Source organism: Ursus americanus, chromosome 1 (assembly GCF_024610735.1).
Source record: "Ursus americanus isolate L20-20 chromosome 1, mUrsAme1.1.p, whole genome shotgun sequence".
Taxonomy (NCBI): domain Eukaryota; kingdom Metazoa; phylum Chordata; class Mammalia; order Carnivora; family Ursidae; genus Ursus; species Ursus americanus.
In genome coordinates this window covers 23,065,723-23,092,500 of record NC_142127.1, presented here as the reverse complement: position 1 = coordinate 23,092,500, position 26,778 = coordinate 23,065,723, and the positions used below count along the sequence as shown (strand labels likewise).

Sequence of the window (26,778 nt, the reverse complement as noted above, 5' to 3'; positions counted from 1 at the left end):
TTGGAAGATTTTAATATACAGAATAAACTTGAGAACACCATTAAAATCACCTATCCCAAAAGAAGGATTAGTTTCAATGACCTGGACATTTGTTATCAGTTATCAGATCCAAAGTGATATTTGAAAATTTTGATGGTATCTAGATTGAGCCACCATTTGTCAGGACTTATTGGTAGCACCCATGAGGGTGCTCCATTCTTTGTTTGTATAGGTTCATATGCAAATAGTATTTGTATATATGCATTGTATCTGTGTGTGTATGTGTTTATATGTGTGCGTGTATATAAGTGTGTGTGTGTGTGCATGTGTGTGTGTGTGTGTCTATACATACTGGTGGGTTTTTGAGAATTATTTCTAGGTACTACAACTTATAAATTTGTAAATCCATTTAATGCAAAGTAACAGTTACACATGAAACAGTATTATAGCAATATCTATCTAGTAAAATATCCCTTTGGATGTTTTCCAGGTGCAGTAGTTAAAAGCTTAGGTTCAGGACTTGAAACCTGGGTTCAAATCCCAACATTGTTCCTTATTAGTTGTTGCTGTGCAAAATATTTTTATATGTACCATATATTTTTAAAAGTTGAAGGACCAAGACATTTAGCTTTTCCTTTTTCTTTTTTCTTTTCTTTTCTTTTTTTTTTTTTACTTCAATAAATCTTTCAATATTAAGGCAGGCAGTTCCCGGAAGTCCTTACATCTTGCCTGCAAGAAGCACAACTTCGAATCTTATCGAGGGATCAGAAATTCTGGTAAGCTGGTTGGCTCTTCTAAGTCCAGGAAGTGCCATGTTCTCTGGCCAGTATTCCAGGAATGATGACACATATGCGGCAGTTCTGAGAACCTCCAGAGATGTGGGCACTTTTCTCCCTTCTGTAACTAACATATAACCTAATTTCCTAATGCTAAGTCTATTAGGCTGATGTGCCTTAGACCTTTTGCTTGAGTCTTTAAAACTGAATTTGACAAAGTATTTAAAATTGTAACAGTGGGAAATTGACAGGGTTATCCAATAAGTCTCATTTCATATGGTTTTAAAGCTGGCCAAATTTAATATTCATAGTAGATTATTTTTTTAAAAACAATGAAAAAGTGCTAATTCTGTTAGCAGCATTATTTAGACATTTTGTAGTGTCTCATAATTCAATATTCTCTTTCAGCTGGAAGGAAAAACATATCCATAGAATTGAATAGCAGATATTAATGCATTTTGCATTTTCTTTTAATTCGTGAATTTATATGAACTTTTCCATAATGGTGCCACATACATCTTCTTTAATTTGTCTCTGATAGAAGTTCTGCTACTCTGACATACCAAATCAAGTTTATGGTTTAACCTATATATCTTCCCTTTACCTAATTGGCAGTTTTAGGACATTAAGAAATTATATAGATGATTCTTTATGGATGTCTAAAAACAAGTACATTTTTCTTAACTAATTTACCATCAGATCAGGTATGTTTTTGCTCATCATTTTATATCCGGTATCACACTATGTGTATTGTGTGACACATAGTAAGAACTTATTAAATTGCTTTGAATAAATGAATGACATTAGATAGATATTAAAATGGAAAGGGAAATAAAATTGAAAGTCCTTGCCTTTAAATAAATGAAGCTCTCTTTTAAAGCTTATTTTAAAATATTTTATTTATTTATTTGAGAGAGAAAGAATGCATGTGTCACGCACAAGTGGGGGGAGGGGCAAAAGAGAGGGAGAAGCAGACTCCCCACTGAGCAGGGAACCTGACTCAGAGCTCAATCCCAGGACCTTGAGATTATGACCAGATTAAGACAGACATTTAACTGACTGAGCCACCCAGTCACCCCTGAACCTCTCTTTTAAAGATGAAGGAACTGAGATAGGAGTTTCTTTTGTATAGATTAATTTCTACTTTGTTAAAATTCATTAATACTATGCAATTTAGGAATCTGAAACATTTATATTCAAGCTTTGAAACAGTAGTATTAATGAAAGGGAATAGTGAAGATTCAAGATCACTACAATCAAGATTTGTCAATTTCCTTAAGGACATAAATTTTTACCTATAACCTATTTTATTCTACTTTGTAGTTAAACCTGTTTTAAACTCTCAGCAATACCCCCTGCACACAGACATACCATAAATTTGCAAAGTATCTAACCATATGCATGGAGCTTTGTAGAAACTAAAATATATAGTGCATGTTCTTTTATATTTTAAAACAGTACCTACGTGAACTTTTTGTGAGGCTTTATAGTTCCATTTGATGTTAACTCTATTAATAATTAATATAATACACTCTCCATTATCTGCACAAGTTGTACATAGTAGTAATGAATCATGCAAAACCTAATTCAGAAATCATTTTTATTTGTATGTGGGAAGTATTATGTGATGTTTTTGGAGTAAATTTCCCTCCTTAATTATGTTTTGCTTAGGGTAATTAGTTTGTATTACCTGAGCACACATCAGTTGACAGTGGGGGAAATACAGCCCTGAAGTATTCTGGGAAAATGTTTTAAACTATTGCAGCTGAACAACATGTAGACACTCAGTACTTGGGTATGACCTGGGAAAATTCCAAGGAGTCTAGTACTGTCTAGACTATTATTCAGTCTTGGTGATCAAATCATGTTCCTCAAAAATAATTGCATACGTTTCCAGTTTAACTCAGTTAATCGGCTCTCACCATGCCAGTTTTATAAAAGAGATCCATTAAACTAGATAGCTTAATGAAGGGACCCTAACAGCAAATGGACATTCAGTTTATTATTAATTCAATCTGTTGGTCTGTTTCTCTGTGTGTCTATAGATGGTTACTTAAAAAGTTATTTTAATTTCTCCCTATAATAGTATATCATTTTTTGTTTGTTGTTTCACTACTTTGAGTCGTAGCTAAAACTCACACTTTCACAGGCATTATTCTATAGAAAATCATTCCTGGAGCACTCTTGGTGCTCATTCATTATATTTACGTACTAGAAGGAAACAAATTTTAAGGACAACTGCACTATACAGATAAAATGCAATTTTATTCTACAGTGTTTCTATGTAGCAAATGTTTCTCTGTTGTGTGCTAATAAGTACATATTTTCATTAATTTTCTAAAGGATTTAGTAGGATCATATTAACAAGAGGAATAAGAGGTTTCTACTAAAAATGTATAACTCTTTGTATATTACTTTTTTTCTACTAATCTCTCCCTTAAGAGAGAATCTTTCCTTCTCTCCCACCCTCTATCCCTCTCTCTCTCTTTCTCACATTTTTACGCTAGGGGAGTATTTGAAATCCAATCTTCAGTTTCTTTAATTTGGAGTATCAAAACATATTGATTGTAGCTAGTGATAACATTTGTGTTTTAATGTTAAAATTTCTAATCTCACCCTTGAGATGCTGCACGGGCAACATATATACCTTGGATTTATGAAGTGTGGTTTCTTTAACTATAGTTTACATGAATGCTAATAACCCATACAGCAAAGACATAATAGTAAATGAAATTCCATAATAGAGAATATGAATACCCATGATAGATTTATAATAATGTTTCTCCTATTCTTGCTTGTTTTTTATTGGTGATATGATGACTCCTATTTTCCTAAAGGTAAATAGTGAGCTGTACTTTCCTTCATTCTGTTTGCAATGCACTGTATACTTTGTTTAGGGGGAAAAAAAGTTTTCTTCTTCAAGTTAATGAATTTAAGCTAGGCCTAGTAAATCCTCTATGGGACAGATAAGGCTCCAAATAGAAGGCTATATTTAATCTGAGCTTGGAATAATTATTATAGATTAATCAGGTCTTTTTTTTAAAGATTTATTTATTTACTTATTTATTTATTTATGAGAGAGAGAGAGGGAGAGCATGAATGGGGTGGGGAAGGAGCAAGAGGGAAAGGGAGGGGGAAACAATCTCAAGCAGACGCCACGCCAAGCACGGTAGTGGACACGGGGCTGGATTCCATGACCCTGAGATCACGACCTGAGTTAAAACCAAGAGTTGGATGCTTAAGCAACTGAGCCACCCAGGTACCCCTCAAAAAGTTTGAATGGAAGTTACAGAATGAGGTTCCATTTTAAAAGATGATTTTGATGGAACATAAAGAATGGTTTATAATAGTAAAAACCTGAAATAGGGAAACCTGGCTGTAATCTCTGGCTTCATTGCAATTGAGGCAGCTGGGGAAAGCCATTGTAGATGAAGAGGAGGATAATTTGAAAGGTATTAAGTCAGTAGAACCAGCAGGACAAGATAACTGCCATGTGTTGGGTGGACAGGGGAAGAGATAAGAGGGTGACTTTCTTGTTTCTTGTCTGGGTGATTCAATGGATTGTGGTGTAATCACTGAAATAGGAAGTAACAGAGTAAGAGATTTGAGCGTTTCTCTCTGCTGTGTGTGTGTGTGTGTGTGTGTGTGTGTGTGTGTTTATGTGTGTTTGGGAGGACATTATGCACTCCATTATAAATCATTGAGCTTGAGATACTGGAGACATCTAGGTAGAATTGTTTAATAGGCAGTTAGGAATATGGGACTGGATTTTAGAAAAGGTATCTGAATTTGAGGTTTTAAAAACAGAGAGATGGTAAATAGTTGAAACCACTGGGGATTGGTAAAGTTATCCATCTATCCATTCATTAACCATGAATGCAATGCACATATAAAAAGGACATATTACTTCTATCATGGTGCTAAGGCAGTGAATAGTAAGTTATCAATGGCTTTGGATTGAGCATTAACAGAGAAAGAAAAAGTATAACTGAGCATTTATGGAGTATTTATTATGAACCAGACAGAGTTCTACCTGCTTTAAAAAGTTTGCTCCTTTTAATCTTCAAAATAATCTTAGGAGGTAGGTACTATCTTCACTTCACAGAAAAAGAAATGAATAGTTGAAAAATATACCTAATATTATACATCTAACAAGTCTCCATATCTCAACTTTTGAATGTTGTCTGAATCTTCTTACTAGAATATTTCCTAAACAGAGTTTTTGTACAGGAGGGAAAATTAAAACAGATGATACCAGTATATCAAAAGATGTGTAGTATTGTGAGGAGAGAAATATTACAGGTAGCCATAAAAACTGCTGCTGTGGTTAAATACATTTAATTTGGGAATAACCTGAAAGAGATTCTGGAGAGAATGATTTGAAATATGGCTTATCTATCTTAAGAGCTTTTTGCATTTTTCCTGTGGCACTAGGGATCTTCAGGCATCACTTTACTCTGGGTAGGCATTCTCAGTCAGGTTTGAAGTTGATGTAACATAAAGTGATAACAGAAAAAACAAGTAACTTAAGTAATAAATTCATACTGTTGAAAAATGTTATTGGTGTAAAATCACATCAGGGTGCATTTTTCATCTCACAGAATAAGTGGAGTAATTTTTGTTACTCAACATGGAGTCATTATTGATTGGTTGATTGGAGGGAGGTCTTTAGTCCTGTTTTGTTTTTTAATTAACAAAGTATAGTAGACATACCACGTTATGTTAATTTCAGGTGTACAACATAGTTCTATACATCATTCAGTGCTCATCATAATAAATGTTGTCACCATTTGCCACCATAAAACACTATTACAATATTATTGACTAAATTCCCCATGCTGTACTTTTCATCTCTGTGACTTATTTATTTCATAACTCTAAGTACCTCTTAAGACCCTTCCCTCAACCCAGCTCCCCTCCGGCAACCACCAGTTTGTTCTCTGTATTTGAGAGTCTGTTTGACTTTTAGTTATTTTGTTTATTTGTTTTGTTTTTTTTAAGATTCCACAAATAAGTGAAATTATATGGTATTTGCCTTTCTCTGTCTGACACATTACACTTAGCATAAATTCCTCTAGGTCCATCCATCCTCGTTGTCACAAATGGCGAGATTTCATTCATTTTTTATGTCTGACTAATATTCCGTTGTGTGTGTGTGTGTGTGTGTGTTTGTGTGTGTCTTCTTTATTCATTCACTTATAGATGGACACTTAGGTGTGTGTGTGTGTGTGTGTGTGTGTCTTCTTTATTCATTCACTTATAGGTAGACACTTAGGTTGGTTCCATATCTTGGCTATTGTAAATAATGCTGCAACAAACATAGGGTGCATATATCTTTTTGAATTAGTGCTTTCATTTTCTTTGAGTAAATACCCAGTAGTGCAATTACTAGATCATAGGGTACTTCTATTTTTAATTTTTTGAGGAACCTCCATACTGTTTTCCGCTGTGGCTATGCCAATTTACATTCCTACCGACAGTGCATAGGGTTTCCTTTTCACCACATCCTCACCAATACTTGTTATTTCTTCTCCTTTTGATTTTAGTCTTTCTGACAGGTGTGAGGTGATAATCTCATTATAATTTTGATTTGCATTTCCCTGATGATTAGTGATATGCATCATTTTTGTTGTGTTGGCCATCTGTATGTCTTCTTCAAAAAAATGTTTGCTCAGGTCCTCTGCCCATTTTTCTTTAATGATTTATTCATTTAAGAGAGAGAGAGAGCTTGAGCAGGGGGAGAGGCAGAAGGAGAGGGAGAGAACCCCAAGAAGACCCCCCACTGAGTAAGGTGCCTGATGCAGGGCTCGATCCCACGACCCTGAGATCATGACCCGAGCCAAAATCAATTAGACACTCAATCAACTGAGCCAGTCGGGGTGCCCAGTTGGTGCCCCTGCCCATTTTTTAATCAGTTTATTATTATTTGGGGGGGTGTTGGTTTGTATAAGTTCTTTATATATTTGGGATATTAATCTTTTATTGGATATATTATTTGCAAATATCTTCTCCCATTGAGTTGGTTGCCTTTTGTTTTGTTGATGGTTTCCTTTGCTGTGCCAAAGTTTTTTTTTATACTGTTCCAATAGTTTTAGCTTTTGTTCCTCTTGCCTGAAGAGACAAATCCATAATATATTGCTAAGACAATATATTGCTAAGACAATATATTGCTAAGGCTAATATCCAAGAGATTACTGCCTGTTTTGTTTTGTCTTGTTTTTTTAGGAGTTTTGTGGTTTCAGGTTTCACATTTAGGTCTCTTAGTCCATTTTGAGTTTTTGTGTATGTAAAAAAGTGGTACAATTTAATTCTTTTGTATGTAGCTGTCCAGTTTCCTCAACAGCATTTATTGAAAAAGCTATCTTTTCCTTATTGGATGTTCTTGCCTCCTTTATTGAAGATTAATAGACCATATAAGCATGAATTTATTTCTGGGCTCTCTATCCTGTTCTGTTGACCTTTGTGTCTATTTTTGGTGCCAACACCATACTATTTTGATTAGTGTAGCTTTGTAGTGTATCTTGAAATCTGGGATTGTGATACCTCCAATTTTGTTCTTTCTCAAAATTGCTTTGGTTATTTGAGGTCTTTTGTGGTTTCATACAAATTTGAGGATTATTTGTTATAAGTCTGTGGAAAATACTATTAGGAATTGCATTGAATCTGTAGATTTCTTTAGGTAGCATGAACATTTTAACATTATTAATTCTTCCAGTCCGTTAGCATGGTACATCTTTCCATTTGTTTGTGTCATCTTCAATTTCTTTCATCAATGTCTTATAGTATTCAGAGCACACGTCTTTCACCTCCTTGGTTAATTTTGTTCCTAGATATTTTATTAATTGTGGTGCAACTGTAAATGGGTAATACTTAGATATGGGAATGGTGGGATAAAATTTGTTCACCTTTTAAATTTAAAATTCACTGCCAGGGGTGCCTGGGTGGCTCAGTCGTTAAGCATCTGCCTTTGGCTCAGGGCGTGATCCTGGCATTATGGGATCGAGCCCCACATCAGGCTCCTCCACTGGGAGCCTGCTTCTTCCTCTCCAACTCCCCCTGCTCTGCTTGTGCTCCCTCTCTCTCTGGCTGTCTCTCTCTGTCAAATAAATACAATCTTAAAAAAATAAATAAAATAAAATTCATTTCCAAATAGTTCTCTATAGAGATTGGAACAATTAACACTTTAAAAACATTTCATGGGAGTGCTTGTTTACCTATACTCATGTCAGATCTCTGTGTTAACAACTGTTTAATCTTTACTAATCTGCTAAGTGTAAATAGTACTTAAGTATAATTTTTATTTACATTCCTCTTATGATAAAAAAAGGTAGGCAACCTTTCGTAAGTTTAACAGTCACTGGCATTTGCCCATTTTTCTACTGTTGTTGTTTGTTAATTTGTTATATTAAAGTGTTAAAGAAATGGGTATTTGTTATATGAGTTGTAAATGTTTCTCAGTTAGGCAGTTGGCTGTGTTAATTGTGAGTCTTTTTTTTTTTTCTAAATTTGTTTTTTAAGTTCTTGAATTTATAAAAAAATGTTCATTCTAATTGGTTTCAAAATAAAAATAAAACCTCTTGATGGCAATGTTATTATTTTTAAAATTATTCCATCTTTTTCTAGTACTTTAATGGCTCATTTTGTATGATTAAATTCTGTATCTAGTTCCTTTAATCACTATAGCTTTATAATAAATATTAAAAACTATTAGGTCTAGTGCATAATAATTCTGTCATCTTTTCCCAAAATGTTTATAGAATATCTTTGTTGATTATAGCTTGTTTATTTAACCAGATGAACTTTATTATTTTTTTCTTGAAAGAGAACTTTTTATTACATTTATGTAAAGAAAATTCAACAACACACACTTAGCCCAGTTTGGTGGCTAATTCTTTAGCCTTTGCCTTTTCCAGCTCAGCGATGTGAGCCACTGACTTTGGACCCAGGACATTGCCTCCCCAGTGACAACAGATCTCATCATATTTGTCATTGTAATTGGTCTCAATAGCTTCCACCAGCTAGCCAGAGCTTCTTTGTCTTCCAAGTTAAACTGTATAAAGGTGACAGTAGTGCAGGTCTTCCTGGGAACCAGACACCCCAGCCTAGCCTTCCCATTGATAACGCAGTAGGGAACCACCATCTTAAGACACAGGACAGGCAGGAAGACAACCAGCTCAATGGGATCCACATCATGTGCAATCAGTACCAGCTGAGCTTTCTTGTTTCCCACCAAGGTGGTAACAGTATTAATCCCAGCTCAAAAGACAGGTGCCCTCTTAGTGGGGACATGCCCTTTGCCAGCAACTTTCTTCTCTGCCTGGACCAACAATCTCTGCTTCTTCTCTTGCTTTGTCTTTCATCTGCATTTGTGGGCCAGCTTAAGCAGTTGAGTAGCTATTTGGCAGTCCGAGACTGGGTGAACTGGTTAATCATGGGAGCCACTTGTAGACATTTATAGAGAGTACCCTTTGCTGCTGCAGCTGAATGTACTAGGCCATTGGACAAAGCAGATGAGGTCCCTTTTGGGCTGAACGTCTTCTCCATTGCAAAAATTCTTGGGCCTTTTCTCAAACAAGGAGTTGACCACCTTCTTGATCTCTTGCTTCTTGACAGCAGTAGGTGCCAGGGCCACTTCTCCTTAGCCCTCTTTCCTTTGGGCATCTTGGAAGGCCGGAGGAGAGAGAAATCAACCATATGAACCTCAGAATCAGCTTTTTCCCTCTTAAATTTTTTTATCATTTTCCTGTTATTATATAGTAAATTTTCTAACTCTTTATTATTCGTATTGGAAGGATATTGCTCTTAGTAGATTAACTTTGTGCCTGCTTACTTTATTGAATTTTCTTCTTATTTATAAAAGTTTTTAGTTGAATCTCTTGGGTTGTTGAGAAATAAAATAAAACTGAAAATAATTGTAATTTTACAGATTTATATCCAGTGTTATGCCTATTATTTTGTTCTCTTTTCAAATTGCGTTAACTTTTACGCCCAGAAAAATGTTAAATAACAGTAGTGGTAGTAGACATCTTCTATCTTTAATGTGACTGCTTCCATTATACAGCTATGAGTATAGACCTCATAGTAAGTTTTAATATCTAGCTTTACAAGTTCTTCCTCAGTAAACTTTTCAAAAGATCTTTATAATTTCCTAGTTATCTATTTGCCATTCTGAGCTTAAAAAAGAAATTAGTCTTCAGTCAAATCCAATTGGTGATCTTTTTTGGAGTTGCAATAAACAGGTCTATGAATTTGTGAAAAATTTCACTTTGTAACAATAGCACATTATTTTTTTCCCCGATGATTGTTTCTCCATTTATTCAGGGGTTATTTCAAGCTATTCAATGAAACTGTTGGATTTGTGTGTGTATATTTGTGTGTTTGTGGCTTGCTTTGTTTTTCATCTATTCTTTCTTATAGTTGAGGTACCATTGTGTCTGAGACATTCTTCTTTTCATTTCCATTTCTGATTAATATGTAGGAAAAATATAGACTTTGTAAATTTATCATGTTCTCAGGCATCTCACTGAATCATCTATTAATTCAAGTATCTTTTTATGATTGCATATAAACATATTTTTATGTCTTCTTTTTCAATATTTATACTTTAAGACACTTAGTGAGGTAATTAGAAATAATAGAACATTGTTATTTTTGTAGTGATAACAGGCATCCTTGTTTAATTCTTGATTTGAATAGAAGTCAGTTTTGTTCATTAATATATACTGTTGGCTATTGTATTTTGTTAAGGCATCTTTATTATGTTTAGATAGATTGCTTGTAGTCCTGTTTTGCTTCATATTTTTTCCTTCAAATAGCTGCTGTGTATGTGCAATGAATACAACAAATAATTTCTTGCCTATGGACCTTACATTCTGAAAGGAGAGGATGCAGATAATGATGGTGGTGATGATAATACTAGTAACACCCACAGAACAATAACAGCAGCAGCAGCAACAAAAACAGTAATTATGTAATATGAAAGAAAGTGCTGATCGTTACGGGAAATATAATTTTGTGTAGGGGGAAGGAGTGTGTTTGAAGGGGTGCTGTAGGTTTAAGCTAGGCCCTCAATGACAAAGTGATCTCTGAGTTAAGAACTGAAGGAAAAGAAGGAGCTAGCAATGCAGCTATCAAGAACAGTCAAGACAAAAAAATAAATCGAAGGTTCTGAAACCAGGAGAAACTTGGCATTTTTGAGGAACAGCATGGGAGCACAGGGTGGTTGGCCCTGAGTAAATAAGGGAGAGAAAAGAAAGAGATCAGAAACATAAATTTGGGGGACAGATTAGGTGGGGCCTGAATGGAATGGCATCAAGAAAGCATGAATGAGAGGAGAAATTGTTGACAATAAATTCAAATAACCATTTTGTGGATTATTGCCATAATGGGAAGGAGAAGAAAGGAGAGAAATAAAGTGGCAGCTGGGAAAAAAAAAAAAATGGAGTAAAAAGAACTTACTATTTTTTTTAAGGTGAAGAAATAGTGGTACATGGACATGCTGGTAGGAAAAATCCTGTGAATGCTTTAATGATACAGGCAAGAATTAGAAGTCCTGCTGGAGCCATGTCTGAGAGCAGAACAGAAGATAGGGGTTCCTGTGTGCAACGGGTGAGTTGTATCTACTAGTGATAGACGGTTCAAGCATGATAACAGAAGAGTAAACTATGTGAATACAGACACAGGTAGATGAGTAGGTCAGGTGGTGATGGAAATTTACTTCGAATTTCTTCTATTTACTTTGTAAAAATAGAAAACTGGAGCAAGTATAGGAAGTGAAAAAATAGAGGTTTGAGACAGAGAGGTATCAAATAGAAATCTGAGGTAGTATATTTCGAATTTTCTGTGATAAAGGACTAGATTCTTTTTTTGTTTGTTTTGATTTCTAATACATGATAGAACACTTTTGAAAATTACTTAAAAAATTAAAATGTAAAGAGACATAAAATACAAATCCAATTAAAAAAATATTCCCCAGATATAAAATTACCAGGTCAAATTTTAACCAAACCAACATGAGTCCACTCCTTGGTGAATAAGGTACTGTTACACTAGGTTGAGTTGTCCTACAATGAAAACTTTATTTGCAGCAAATGAGATCACAGGGAATGACTTCCAAAGCCAACTCCCCAAGGGAGGGAATCCTTTTATTTAGGGTTAGGGTGAATATTTGGATAGGGAAGCCTTGTCATTGTATGTAGAGGTGGACATAATAAGGTCGTGCATGTGCCCTAAGGAAACATGTCAATACGTACATTCCGTATTATGTAAATGAGGCTGGTGCTCCTCCTTGGGCGGAGATTTTAGTTTTGTAACGGGGTAAAAGTGCTCATCCGCCATTCTAGAGGTCACTCCATGGTCCTTCTGTGCAGGCATCAGTCAGGGGTTAAGCTCAAACTGGTCTGGGTGGTCTGGGCTGGCTGGTCTGTCAAGGCATTTGCTTTCACTCAAAGGGTGAGGGGCAGTTTTGGTTTCCATCTGCCTGAGTTAAGAGATAAGCTAGAAAGAACAGCCTAAGGAAAAATGTGAGACAAACGTCAGTGAGTACAAGTAGGTGGGCGGTAAAGGTCAGGTCTTGCGGTCTAGCTGATGACAAAATTGCTACAAAATATCCCAAATGTTTTCTTTTAACTCCACTACATATCTGTAGACTGGTAGCAAATATGCACTGTCTATTGGCCAGTAGCCATGTTTTGAATAGCACTGATCCACAAGAGTAAGAGAGAGTAACCAGACAAATGTAATTGCTGTGATTCCTAAGATTATGATCAAAAATGTAAAATGAGACTATTAGGAAGGAAAAAGATATATATTTTTCCTTCTACCCTTAAAGGTGTTTGCCTGGGGCTCTGTAACAAAAGACATATTAACAAGAGAAAAACAGAAGTTTATTAACGTGTGTATCTCTTATATACATGAGACAAACTCGGGGATGAGTGAGGATTAGTTAAAATTTGGGTTTATATAACATTTTAGCAATAGAACAATGCATTTTTAGAGAAGGGATAAGACAAAGGAAAAAGCCTTTGAGTCTCAGAGGTAGCATATTGTGGGAAGACAAATATATGGTAACTAATGCAAGATAAGAGCTAGTTAGTAAAGTTTATTATGTGGAGTCCTCTGGTGCTGTCTCTCCCAGGCTGATAAAGGCCTAAAGTCTCCTGTGATTAAAGTTTGTCCTTCCTGGTAGAGAGGGGAAGGAAGATGCATTTGCACATTTATCTCCTGGTTCTAGGCAAATAGGGGGAAGGTACAGAATTTTCCTTGTATCTGTTTTTTCTTAAAAGCCTTCAGCTCAAAACAATCCTTATGCCAAAGTGGCATAATTTGGAGTGGCATGTTTTGCTAGTCTATACTAATTGGAATGCTTTTGGGGGTTTTTCTTTTTCTTCCAACCATATTCATCTGTGTGGGTACAGTTACAGAGTTGCACTATTGAAGCACAAACAGATACAGAAGTTGAGGGTGTATTCAGTGGAGTAAATAAATGATTGGCATAGGATTTAAACTGGTAATAAAAGGAAGAAAGGGCATTGGGGAGGTAAGGGCAGGACAGTTGAAAATGGATTAATGATCTAAAGGGTTGAAGGCTTGTGGGATAAGGTACTAAAGTAAGTGAGCTGGAAGGATGAGAAATTATGTTTATAGAATGGGATATCACACATTTTGGTAATGGCAGGTTTAGACTATAATGATGAGAGTGGCTGATTGAGGTATGGGGGAGAACACGATCATTTGACGAGAAAAGGTCAAGGATCCAAGAGACTAGTATATTGGAAAATCATCTTCGTATGTGTTAAAATCATAAAGAATTAAGCAGGAGTTACTTTGGAGAACTGGTAAGGAAGGAATAAGAAATTTCAAGGACATTCCTGACCTGAGTTGAGAAAGAACTGCAATGAGGATAATGGATAATGTCATCAGAGGACTGAGGATCAAAGAGTAGGTATTTTAGGGATGGAGAAGGGAAAATTACCTGGAAAATACAGTGAGCTTCAAAACCTCCAGACTCAAATAGTAAGGAGGAGAAGGGTGTGGATAGAAAATAGCTATCAACTGAAAAAGCTCAGGCGAGCCAGTGTCCTCAAGGGAGAATCAGGTTTCAAGAAGAATGAAAATGCCGAAAGGAACATTAGGAGGCTAAAAACACAAAGAATTTTATTGATGACAGACGTTGCATTTTAAAGGCTCAGTAGAGGGTTTTCCTGGGTTCAGATGGGGTCAGAAAAATGGTATGGGCGGAGCCTTATGGGCTTAGAGCCTAGGTTTGTGAACCTTGAGCTTCTTGTAGATACCTGGCCTAAACAGTGGTAAAGTTCATAGAGAACATTTCTATATATGCATCGGTATTCAACCAGCTCCACTTTTCTATTTTTCCTCCACATACACGGAATGGGGTTCTCTTATTTATAGGTATATCCATGTGCTGGACACAATATCGATGCAGGACACAGTATCCATGGGTTGTTACACTGCAGCCAGTTCATAGTTAGAACTCATCAGGAAAGGTAGTGTGTGCCCCATTGTGCAAGGACAAGTCAGTGGAGGAAGTGATAGATATGTTAAAGCACGATTCTGGCTGCAGAATGAATGTCCACAAAAGGGAAGACATAAACCAAGAACAAACAATGACTAGCAATGTAAGCCATGAGTTTTTAAGTGCACTTCCTTCCTTCTCCTTCTGTGTTCTTTTTTCCATCTGGAATATTTCAGCATTCTAGAATAATCTGCCCGTGCATAGCCTCACCTCTCCTTGTTAATCATCTATGCACTGCTGTGACTGTGCCTCTGTCCTAGCCTTAATTTCTAACATTTTCAAGGAAGAGGAAGGAGAAATGAACCATGACTCTTAAATTCTGAACAGGTGTTGCTAGCATCTTGCTGGTTTGAAGGGGTCAGTGTTTTGTTTATAATATAATCTTCAGGTATTTTCATTCCTTTTCATAACTTTAAGCTAATTCGGTTTTCTCCAAAGAAGATTATTGACCCGGGCATTCAAATGTTTTTCATGCTTTCTCATTGTCTAGCTAATTTGATTTAAACGTAATTCTTTCACTGCTATTTAAGTCCTTAAAAAATAATTTCCCATTTTCCTTTCCATATCCTTAATTTTATTATTTTCTCAAGCATCTAGGTGGTGATCATGACAAATATATTTTGTTTTTCCAGCTCATTAGACTTAGAACTCGGAAAGGGGAAAGTGAAAGATTAGTGGTCTGGAAAACAGATATTGCTAATTTTGTAATCTTACTGTAGATATGTAGACAATCCCTCGCCCCCACCCTTTTGAAGATATGTATAGCAATAAAAATAGAAACAACATGGGTCCTTTCCCTATATATTAAATTAGCAGAGCTGTTTTTAAATGTTCTGCAAAATATGGAAAAGTGTGGCTTAATATAAGGTTGAATGGGATCATTTTGTGCCTTTTAATTGATTCTTACAGGTGTTCATTCCTGTCTTTTTCATTTGCTCCGTCACCTGTTCAATCATGTAATAGGTTTTCTTCATCCCAGTCTAAACAATGTGACAGTTAGGTAAACTGGGGACATTAGGTAAGCTAAAAAGGACAGAAATAGGTGAGTGTTATCACAAAGTAAGGTTTTAATGCAATGAAAAGGATGGCCTTGGAACCATAAAACTGGGTATAAAAATGAGAGGAAAGTGGACTATCACAGAACAGCTCCACGAAGAGAAATTAATAGGCTAGTTACCTTGAAGGACAGAGAAATAGTATATTCTGTCTTATATTTGTTTGAGTTTCTTAAAAGCATTCTGTTACACTTTTTGTGGGCAGTATATCATTGTGGCATCTACAAATCACAAAATACACGAAGAAGCTGACGGAGATAATGTGGTGCTTCCCAACTAAGGGTTAGGCTTTGTAGAATTGTCCTGAGATTTCATACACCCGAAGGGAGAGGAGGAAGACAAGCTTTCAGCTATTATAATTTTCCCAGGTAAGGAGGGAGGAAGAAGGAAGGGAATGGAGGAGAGAAGAAATAAGCAAAAGAGACATTTATGAACACGTATCAGTGACCTTAGGAATTATACAGACAAGAATAATGCATGCATGTTCCTAAATTTGGTAAGATCACCAAGCTATATTTTATTTTACTGACCAGTTTAGCTCTTTCTTTGCTACCACATCTATTGATACTTTCATTTCATATTTTATGAAAAATTTGTTTCATGTCTAAAAAGTCAGACTTTAAATGGAAAAATAAATCAACTAATGAAGAAATGTGCTTTAATTGCTTTCCCTCTCTATCCCTGTGTCCTTCTGTCCCTTCATGCCTCCCTCCATCTCCCTTTCTCATTTTCTCTCCTCCAGTTATTTTCTGTTTAAAAAAAAAGATATTTTTGTCATTTCTTTCTGAAAAGAGCTAAGAATTTACTCTATTACTTTTATGACTAATCCCAGCTGAGACATGCCACATCAAGCTTGCCAAATACCTAAGAAATGTATCCATTTCCTACTCAAACTTTTTCTCCTCCTTTTTCTTCATTTCAAATAGGAAAATGTAGGGGTAGGGGCCCAGGGTGGGCTGCCCCAAAATGTGCTACTTTGGCATAAAGACCATTTCGAGTTGAAAGTGATAAAAAAGAAAAAAAGAAGAAGAAAAAAAAAAAACAAACAAAAAAACCCTGGCAGATGCAGGAAAGGTTCTCTGCCTCCCCCATAACTGCCTAAATTTATACTGGAAAGGAGAGCCTGCAACAGGAAGAGAAGTATTAACAGAGGCCCCTTAACCAAAGGAGCTCATCTTCCTAATAAAACATTCTTGTTTTTCCAAACATCTCCTTTCCCCTTCTTGCTAATGAGCTTTCTCCCTCTTTGTATCCTCAGACCCCTACCCGTTTTCTCAGCTCATGTAAGCCTCATGTTGTCTCATTGTCTGTGGAATTTCTTGTCTATGTGGATTGCGCCACGCCCCACCAAGCCACCCCCTACCCCATCACCCTGTGCATACACCTATTAAATTTGATTTTCTCCTGTTAATCTGTCTCATGTCAATTTGATTCTTAGTCCAGCTAGAGGGACCATAGAACAGAGGGAAGTCTTCCTCCCCAATGAAAACATTTAAGAAGGAAGTAGAGAAGAGCAAAAAGCAGTTTAGGTAAAAAGGAAGCTAGAAAATTGTGAGGAAAAAGTAGTTAGTTGCCAATCTCCAAAATATGTAACAATTGGAAGTATGCAAGTAAACTATTGGTTTGGAACATGTTTTAATTGGCTAATGAAGCTATTTTTTTTGTAAAGAAGGTAGTTTTAGGGTTAATTATTGTATTTAGACAGAAGTATACGAATACCTCACGAACAAAATGTAATTCAAAATTTGATCGTTGTATGTTGTAATTGTTTATAAGAAAGAACTTATGTAGAGAGAGTAATAGTTAAAAACTATTATAGAACATAGTTTTAAAATATATACACAAGAAAAACATTCAGAATATCTGTTACTAATCTAACTAGAAACCAGATACAGAGATGATAAAACATTTGAAATAGTTAAGGAAACTATCAATTACATGCACATATTACATACATTCTTTTTAAAAAACCAAAACTGGCACTTCAAAAGTTACTAAAGAAAACACAATCACCATCTGGTGGCAAAGCAAAGAAAGTGTTATTTTAAGATATTTTAAGGTATTTACTTTCTTTGACTGTATTCTAAGTTGTCGAGTGATATAATCCTTTCCAAGGCAGAGATTTAGATGTGATGATGCTATAAATCCTTCCCTTGTGGTCTACTATGATATCTTTGAAATATCCAATTTATAATAGGATTTATAGATGTTTTTAAACAAAGCCTAGTTTATTTTTTTAAGATTTATTCATGTATTTGAGAGAGAGAGTTGGGGGGGAACAGAAAGACAGGGAGAGAGTCTTAAATAGACTCTGCACTGAGTGTGGAGCCTCCCTTGAGGCTCACCCTGGGACTCTCCCCGGGGCTCCATGTCAGGACCCGAAATCATGACCTGTGCCGAAACCAAGAGTCTGATACTTAACGTACTATGCCACCCAGGTGTCCCTAAGCAGGGCATAGTTTAACACTCCCTCTGGATTATTGCTTTTAAATCTGACAATAACCCTGTGAAGTTTAACCCTTCATTTTTCCATTTCACAGATGAAGAAGCTGAGATTTACAAAGACTTAATACCTTGCCAATATCTCATAGCTGATAAACAGCATTATTTGGATTTAATTCCAGACCAACTCTGTCTTTCAAGGGCTTGTGCTCTCTAAAACATATAAATTGTTTAACTCAGAAGCTAACCCTTAAAAAGTCCCAATAAAGCAATTAACATTATGTTTTCCTGTCTGTTAAAAGCTATTAGGTCAAAATTCCAGTGTATAATAATTGTGGACTCCATAATGTGAAATTAATTAAGGGGCATCTTAATTAATATCTGATGTTTTCTGATTATAACTACTTGTTCTGAAGCCCTGTCTGGATTCTCAGAGCTTAGCCTAGACTAATGAAGCAGAATGAATAAAGTAAAATAAAACAGTTATTCTCTGTTTGAAGAAGGAGTTGCCTTGGTTTCACATTTCTTTCATTTCAGAGCCAAGAGCAAAATGATGAGCCCACTTTAGGATCATAAAATTATAAAACTTAGAGCTAAAAGTAAAAACAACAGAAATATTTAGATAATTATGACAATTTATGCCAGTTTTATCTCATTACCTAATTTAAACCATATAGCTTTTCAGTTTACAAAATATGTCACAAAAGATTTTCCATTAGACATAATCATAATATATGGTATTTAAGTTAGGGAATGTTGGGTTGAAATATTGCCCTTTGTGTACATTAAAAATGGTCAAACATGGTCAATTTCATATATTTCAACCTAAAAATAATACTCATTTACAGTGAACTCTGGCATGAAAAATAAAAAAATACAAAGATCCGTATGAGTAGTATATAGCCATCAGATTCACTTTCAATAGGAATAGACCAAAGTCCCATCCCCAAAACCTTTTCTATTAGATTCTCAAAACAGAAAAAAAATGAAGAAAAATCTACTTTCTTCATTGAGGGTTTGATTACATTACAAGAAGCCAGTATTTGGTATGAACTGCTCTATTTCATGTATTGATTTCTTTAAAATTTTCAATTGTGGAATCTACTTGTCCTCAGAGAGTTAAATTCCTGTTTTTCTAAAAGTCTACTAGTCTATGGAGAGCTGCAATAAGTGAAAGGTGCCAGTGTTGCAGTACACTTCTAGATAATTGAGTATTTCCTCCCTGTTGTTGTTGTTGTTTTAAATAAGTAACCTTTCCTCCTCATTATATCATGAAAAGTATTTCCTAGTGATTATTTTCCATAATACAAAGTTATGATTATTATGGATCTTCAGTCTGATAGATGTCCATTTGCTTGTTGAAATTGATATGTAAGACCCTCCTTAGGCCAGGACTATACTGTATTCATCCCAGTAGGCCCTGCTTTGTAAGCACAGTTCTTTATATATAGTGGAGACTTAATGGCTTTCTCGTATTAAATCGCATTGAAAGAAATAATGAAAGGTCTCTTGGGTTTAACGTTGAAGGCTGTTCTTGGTCTTTAATATCTTAACAGGGTATGCATAAATTACTTTTTGATTTATTGCTTTAGATTTCTCCAGGACAGTGTACTTTTCCTTTGTAATTAAAGTACTTTGATGCAGTCATCTTGAGATGACTATACTATGATAGAGTATATTCATGGGTATGGCATACTTGACTCAGTCCTTTGGGAAGAGGATGAAATAATCTCTCAAGTGTCAGTGTGAAGCTACACTTTTCTCTCTCACTTTATAAAGAGACTATGTCTGACATCTTATTTTTAATTGAAAACTCCTAGAATATCTAGCAAACGTTTTGAAAGATTATGCATAGAGACCTCTAAATAAAATGTATAGAAAGACTCTCTAAGGGGAGAAGTCTGTTGGAGGGATTTGGAAAAGCCCTCAGGCTTGCGTTTTTCTTTTTCAATTTAGAGGGCCCGGTTTCTCTTTTAGAACAAATGAGTGAAAGAACTTTCAGATGATTTTAATAGTTCACAAATGTGTTGCCTGGTTTTGACAAGGGCGTCTGTAATATCTCAAAACTATGTTAAAGATGGAGCATTTAGCAACCTAGGAAGACAATGACTATAAAACACAAAATTAACTCATCAAGTTACTGTAATTTTCTCTCTCTTTGTCTCCAGCTGATTAGTGCAAATTAACCGCCTGAGCAGTTAGCATGCAATATGGAAATCTTTGATATCTGCTGAGAAGGCAGGCTTTTTTTTTTTTTTAACTACATCTATGTAAAATTCCGGAATTCCCTATAGACATTTCTCTACTGTGATTATTAATATTGCTTTGAACCTTAAGGATATGTTTTGTGTATGAGTTTTGAAAATTTCTAACCTTAATTTGTTCAAACAGATTTATAATTTTTATAAATTCCTATATAGGAATTTCACACACATTTTTTTTAAGAGAGAGAAGAGAAAAGAAATGGAGATACTTAGATACCTCATCTCTTACATGTAGGTAATAAATATCTCACTGGATTATTGTGGGAGTGAAAATTCAATAACACATATTTTAAAAACTTAGAAGATAGTTTGAGCCACACTGTGCATTTAATGTAAGTTTTAAAATTATTTTTATTAAGCACATAGAATTGGATTAGTGAAATATGCTTCTTATTTCAATCTCTTCACTCAGAAAAGGAGATATTTAGGAAATTTCTATTGATTATATTCCATATAGACCTAGAGAGAGCTCAACAGATATGTGAATTGCTATACCAAAAATAGTCAGCGCTGACTATTTGAAAAAGAATGATGTATTATGTTAACAAGGTAGTTAAAAAAGGTCATTAATCATGGAAAAGAAACAAGTTGTATACCTGTTCAGAAGTCAACTGATTTTGGGGGGAGTGCATCTAGAAGAGATCATAGTTATTTGGTAGTGGGATATGATAATCGAAACTACCTAAAACTAAAAATCAGGAGGGTATTTTCCCCCCATTAGCTATGGAATAGTTGGCAGCTCTTTCAGGGAGAAAAATATTTGATACAAATTGCATTCAGTGTATTTGAATCCTCAAATCTTTAAATTTATTTCTGAATGCATTAAAATATTCCCATTTATAGACCATTTCTCTATACAGTAATTAATACATTCATTTAGCAGAAAGTTTTGATCAAGGATCACCAGGTTCTGGACTTTTGTGTTGGGAGTTGAGCACTGAACTAGAACAGTCTATTTCCTGCACTCAAGTAACTTAATGCAGAAAGTAAGGCATACAAAAAGATGAATTTTATGAATGATATATTCAAGAAAAGTCTGAACTTATTTTTGTAATTCAAACCAGAACCTTATTTTTACTTTAAAACATAGTGATAGCCAGTCCACAATAGCCTTACTATGGAAAAAGCCCAGATATCCATCAAAAGAAGATGTGCTGTACACACACACACACACACACACACGATGGGCTATTATGCAGCCATCAAAAATTGAAATCTTAACATTTGCAACGATGTGGATGGAACTAGAGGGTATTATGCTAAGTGAAATAAGTCAATCAGAGAAAACAATTATCATATGATCTCACTGATATGCGGAATTTAAGAAACAAAGCAGAGAATCATAGGGGAAGAGAGGAAAAAATGAAATAAGATGAAACCAGAGAGGGAGACAAACCATAGGAGACTCTTAATCATAGGAAACAAACTGAGGATTGCTGGAGGGGAGGGGGTGGAGGGATGGGGTAACTAGGTGATAGACATTGGGGAGGGTATGTGTTATAATGAGCAGTGGGTATTATATAGGACTGATGAATTACAGACCTGTACCCCTGAAACCAATAATACATTATAGGTTAATTTAAGAAGGAAGGAAGGAAGGAAGGAAGGAAGGAAGGAAGGAAGGAAGGAAGGAAGGAAGGAAGGAAGGGAGGAAGGAAGGAAGGGGATGCACTTCAAAAACATAAGAAAATAACAAGTTGAAAATGAATGTATAGGGTTAAACACCACTCATGGGGCTCAGCACCCAGAAATTCTTCCTGCAACTTCTTTTCCAATGCACAGGGGTAACTTTACTCTGATTTCTAACATAAAATATTAGCTCTGGATTCAAATAAAACAAAATAAAGCTAAACAAACAAACAAATAAAAAACCCATAGTGACAGCCAAATTCTGATTTAGAGGCAAATAACATATCTCAAGAATATGTCCCATGCCAGAAACAAACTGAGGGCTTCAGAGGGGAGGGGGGGTGTGGGATTGGGATAGGCCAATGATGGGTATTAAGGAGGGCACGTATTGCATGGTGCACTGGGTGTTAGGGGCAAGTAATGAATCATGGAACATTACATGGAACTAGGGATGTACTGTATGGTGACTAACATAATAAAAAATTATTATTAAAAAAAAATATGTCCCATGCCAGGAACTGACCCATTGACTCAGTGTTTCTTATACTTGTCTGATATGGGGAGCTTGATCAAAAAGAATACTATCTTGGCACTATTTCCAAGCCTGTTATGGGCTTATTATCTTTGGAGATGACATAGGAATCTGTATGTTGAACAAGAGCCCAGGCACTTCTTTTTAAATTAGTTAATTCAAGAAACACTAGTATATTTTAGAAACTATCATTTGTTTAGCTATTTATGTTTTTGTGTGTTTAATTGGTGGAGTGACGTAGCAAATTAATTAATTCAGCTTAATTCATCTTGAAAGCCAACAGCTTGAATTTCTAAGACTGACATATACAGAAATCTGTCCTTTGGAATAAGCCTATTTCACCCTTATTTGGAACCCTACTATAGTACTGTTCTTCAATTTTATCTTTTAAACTAATTTTTCTCCTAATACTCAGATGTTTAAAATGTGTTCACATGTTCAATACTTAACAGTAAAGAATCACTATGTAACTGGGGAAAGAAAGCAGTGAGGTGCTCTAATATGTTAGTCTCATGATAAAATCAAACTGTGATATTTTGTAAGTCTTTAATTCTTCTGTGATTCCTTTCTCATTCTCTTTCCTTTTTCTCACTCTATATTAAATTGCTTGGAGTTAAAACTACTTACCATCTGTCCTTTAGTATCTGATACGATTTGATTTAAAAACATTTTTAAAAGATCACATTACAAGTGTTTTAAAACAAACCCCACTAAAAGTAACACAAAACATAAAGAACTATCTCCAAGATCAGTAGCATTTAAATTCAAGCACATCTAAAATCTGTTTCCTTTGAATTATATAAAAAAAAAGAAAAGAAAAGAAAAGAAAAGAAAAGAAAAGAAAGAAAAGAAAAAAGTGAAGTAAACAAATACGTAATTCTTATTCTACAGGGACCATGTTATCTTGTTATCTTTCTATTCATAAAATAGATGAAATTACTTCAGTTATATTTATTTGGAGATAGGAAAGGGATAGCTGAAAAAAGGTCAATAATAAATGAAAATGTACTTTAGTCATTCCTAGGTTTGCTTGTCATCTTTAGTAATAATCTAGAAAAAGGATCAAGTAAAATTTTAATAAAATCTGTTAGAAATATGAACCAGAGATATGAACATGAATGGACAGCTTAATGTTGTGTATAAGCCAACAAGGTTATGTAAGTGATCAAGGAATAGCAAAATGAGTTACAGTACTGAAAATGGGCCACCTCATAAAATATGTAACCAAAGGAAAATCAGAGAGGATGATCAATGCATGGTAAGAACATGGAAATAACTGAGTGTGTATGTAATATGAAATTGCCATTCTTCGTTGGGCAGAGTGATTTTTGTTAATGTGGGCTATTAGAAAAGGTGCTAGATTTATGTTTAAAAAATCATTGCCGTGGTCCTAGTTCTGTTCCTCCATGTGCTACCTTGAGGAAATCACAGAAATTTTCCAGGCCTCAGTTTACTCTACTGTAAAAATGAAGATTATACCAGTTTACATGCTACTTTCTAAGGAGTCCTGGGATTTGGTAGAAGCTCCTTAGGAACTCTCAGGGATATGGTGTGCCTATGGAATTATTAATTAAAATTGGGGGACCTAGGCGTGTAATACATAACTGGAAAAACCTTATCTAAAGTTTAAGCAAAAGATGAGAATTATTTTCCTATTAGAAGAAGCGAAAGAACAATTATCTGGATAATTCCACTTCCACATCATATTTAACTAAATTGCCTAGATATGTTAACAGAAATGATTAAAAAAAAGGAAAGAAGCAACAATGATTTTTAGCTTCAATTCTTTGTGAATATAAAGTAAGAACTCATTTTAATTCAATTTCCATAATTTAATGTGATAAATTTATACACTATTCTATATATAAATATTTAATTTATATATCCATATATTAAAATGAAAATGATGAATTTTCCTCTGCACAATTATTAGTTTTTAATATGCTAATAATAAATCATGTAATAGGACAGAAATATGTGATTGTGACACACACAATTATTTTGCTTTAGGAATAAAAAATGATCATCGCATTTAACATCACATTGTCAAAATAAACATTGTTATTTACAGAACTAGTTCTTAAACACATGTTTCATAGGGAAAAAAATTCTCCATTATTTTCACTTAGAATAAAATTGCATTTTGATGTCATGATCAGAATTATTAGTCTTAGTTCCCAAATACAATACTAATGCAGGCAAAACATGGAGAATATGTACAGATTTTATTAGTCATTTTCTTTTAGAATGTTATTTCAGAATATAGGAGAGTAGTTGATCAACTTAAATTTCACTAGGTTTTATTAAAACCTCATAAAAATTTTCTGTTTTTCTGACTCCCAAAGACCTGAAATAAAGTAATATCCTAAATGACCCCTATACCTCCAGTTTCCTTCTTCCTGAACCCATACCCAGTCTGTCCTTCACACTTCTTTTTTTTTTTAATAATAATTTTTTTATTATGTTATGTTAGTCACCATACAGTATATCCTTAGTTTTTGGTGTAGTGTTCCATGATTCATTATTTGCATATAACACCCAGTACACCATGTCCTTCACACTTCTGCTAGATGTCATCCTAGGACCCTTCCAACCAGGTAAATCTTGTTACAAAATCTTCAGTTGCCATTCCATTGCTTAGATAAAATACTAATGGCCAATATGTTTATTTTCAGCTTTTCACAAGTTGCATCCAACTTTATTACTGTTGACTGAGTTTGTGCGTCCCTTCAAAATTCATATATTGAACCCTAATCCCCACTGTGATGATATGTGGAGGGGAGACCTTTGGGAAATGAATAGACTTAGGTGAGGTAATGGGGGTAGAGCCACCTTGATGGTATTGGTGCCCTTATAAGGGGATGAAGAGCCCAGAGCTCTTTCTTTTTTTTCCCCCACTATGTGACATAGTGAGAAGATGATCAGCTATAAAGAAGGAAGTGGGTTCTCACCAGAAGCTGAATCTGTTGACACCTTGATCTTGGATTTCCCAGCTTCCCAAACTGGGATAAATAAATGTTTATTGTTTAACCCACCCAGTCTATAGTTTTGTTTTGTTTTTTTTGTTTTTGTTTTTTTTGTTTTTTATTGTAGCCCAAACTGATGAAGATCTATGTTCTCTAGATTTTCTCCTGTCGCTCATCTGTCAGAACTCTATCCCTGCCATACCAGGAACTTGCTGTAACATGAACACTTCATGCACTCACAGTTGGAACATCCATCAGCCTTCTACCACACCCTACCTCTGCCTTTCAGAATTCTATTTATCATTTATTAAAGTCCACGTACTCTGTGTCCAACTAGTCCGTGAAACCTTTCTTCTTTGTATTCTCAGAGTAGGATGTGCCTCTATTAAAATATTTTTCATAGCTGAGTATACCTGTGTAATACCTTGAAACAATTGTCAAGAGATGCTAAATTGGGATGCCTAGTGGCTCAGTTGGTTAAGTGTCTGCCTTTAGTTTGGGTCGTGATCCCAGGGTCCTGGATAGAGTCCTGCATCGGGCTCCATTCTCAGTGGGGACCCTGCCTCTCTGTCTGCCTGCCACTCCCCTGCTTGTGCTCTCTCTGACAAATAAATAAATAAAATCTTAAAAAACAAAGAGAGAGAGAGCGATGCTAAATAATTGAGGGCTGTTACCCAGTTTTTGTGGTTATACCCAAAGGTCACCTCATCCTTAAACCAATCATTCCCCTCATTTGCTTCATCATACTTGTATTTTATATTTGTGTTTGTATTTCTTTCTTTTCAGACACTAAACATGTTGAGGGTAGAAAGGTCAGTATAATATTCCCACTATGTTTATCCCACCACTCACCATTTATCTAATGCATCAATTAGTAGAGGATGAATGGACTGAAAATGTAGATTTGTCTCCTATGACTTTCACAAACATTTCCAACACACTTCAGGATCCAGTCTGTGAGCCAAGCTACCTCTTTTTATTCTTTTATTTCTCACCCAGTATCCTGTTAAAATGTGTTACATCAGAGCACATCTCTTCAATGAACTTGCCAATGGCTTCACATATCTCTCAAAGTAAAAGCAAAATCTTCTGAATAGCCTAAGTTCTTATATAATCCTTATGTAATCCGGAGACTTTCTTTATGTCTCTGACCTCATGACCCATACATAGCTCTCCCTTTCTTCACACCACTCCATAGTTCCCATAGTCATGTTGCTGCCCCTGAATATGAAGTGCACATATTTACCTAGGGCCTTAGGTAATATAGGTCTAGAATGCTTCTTCCTCAGTTGTTACATGGAAAGTTACCCTACCTCCTGAGTATTTTTTTCTTAGCAAGGTCTTCCCTGACTATGTAATTAAAAACTGAATCCCTCTCTTAGTGTTCTTCAGCTCATTTTCTGCTATGTATTTCTTCATAGCATTATCAACATATAAGATTCCAAATATTTTACTTATTTACTTTCTTCTAGAATTTAAACGCTAAAACGGTAGATTTTTTTAAATTTATTTAGAATTCAGTGCTGTATATTCAGCTCCTACTACAGTACCTGCTCCTGTAAGTAGCTATTTTAAAAATGCCTTTGTTGAAAGGCAAGAGA

At 35.1% G+C, this 26,778-nt stretch overlaps 1 protein-coding gene and 1 pseudogene across 1 annotated transcript in view; one reads left to right on the top strand and one right to left on the bottom strand.

The window, feature by feature from the left end:
• Window positions 1-26,778, top strand: part of LOC148110721 (low-density lipoprotein receptor-related protein 1B-like) — an 851,096-nt gene that overhangs the window by 614,035 nt on the left and 210,283 nt on the right. The gene's annotated exons all lie outside the window — the stretch shown is intronic.
• LOC123782422 (large ribosomal subunit protein eL8 pseudogene) lies at window positions 8,624-9,416 on the bottom strand (annotated as a pseudogene).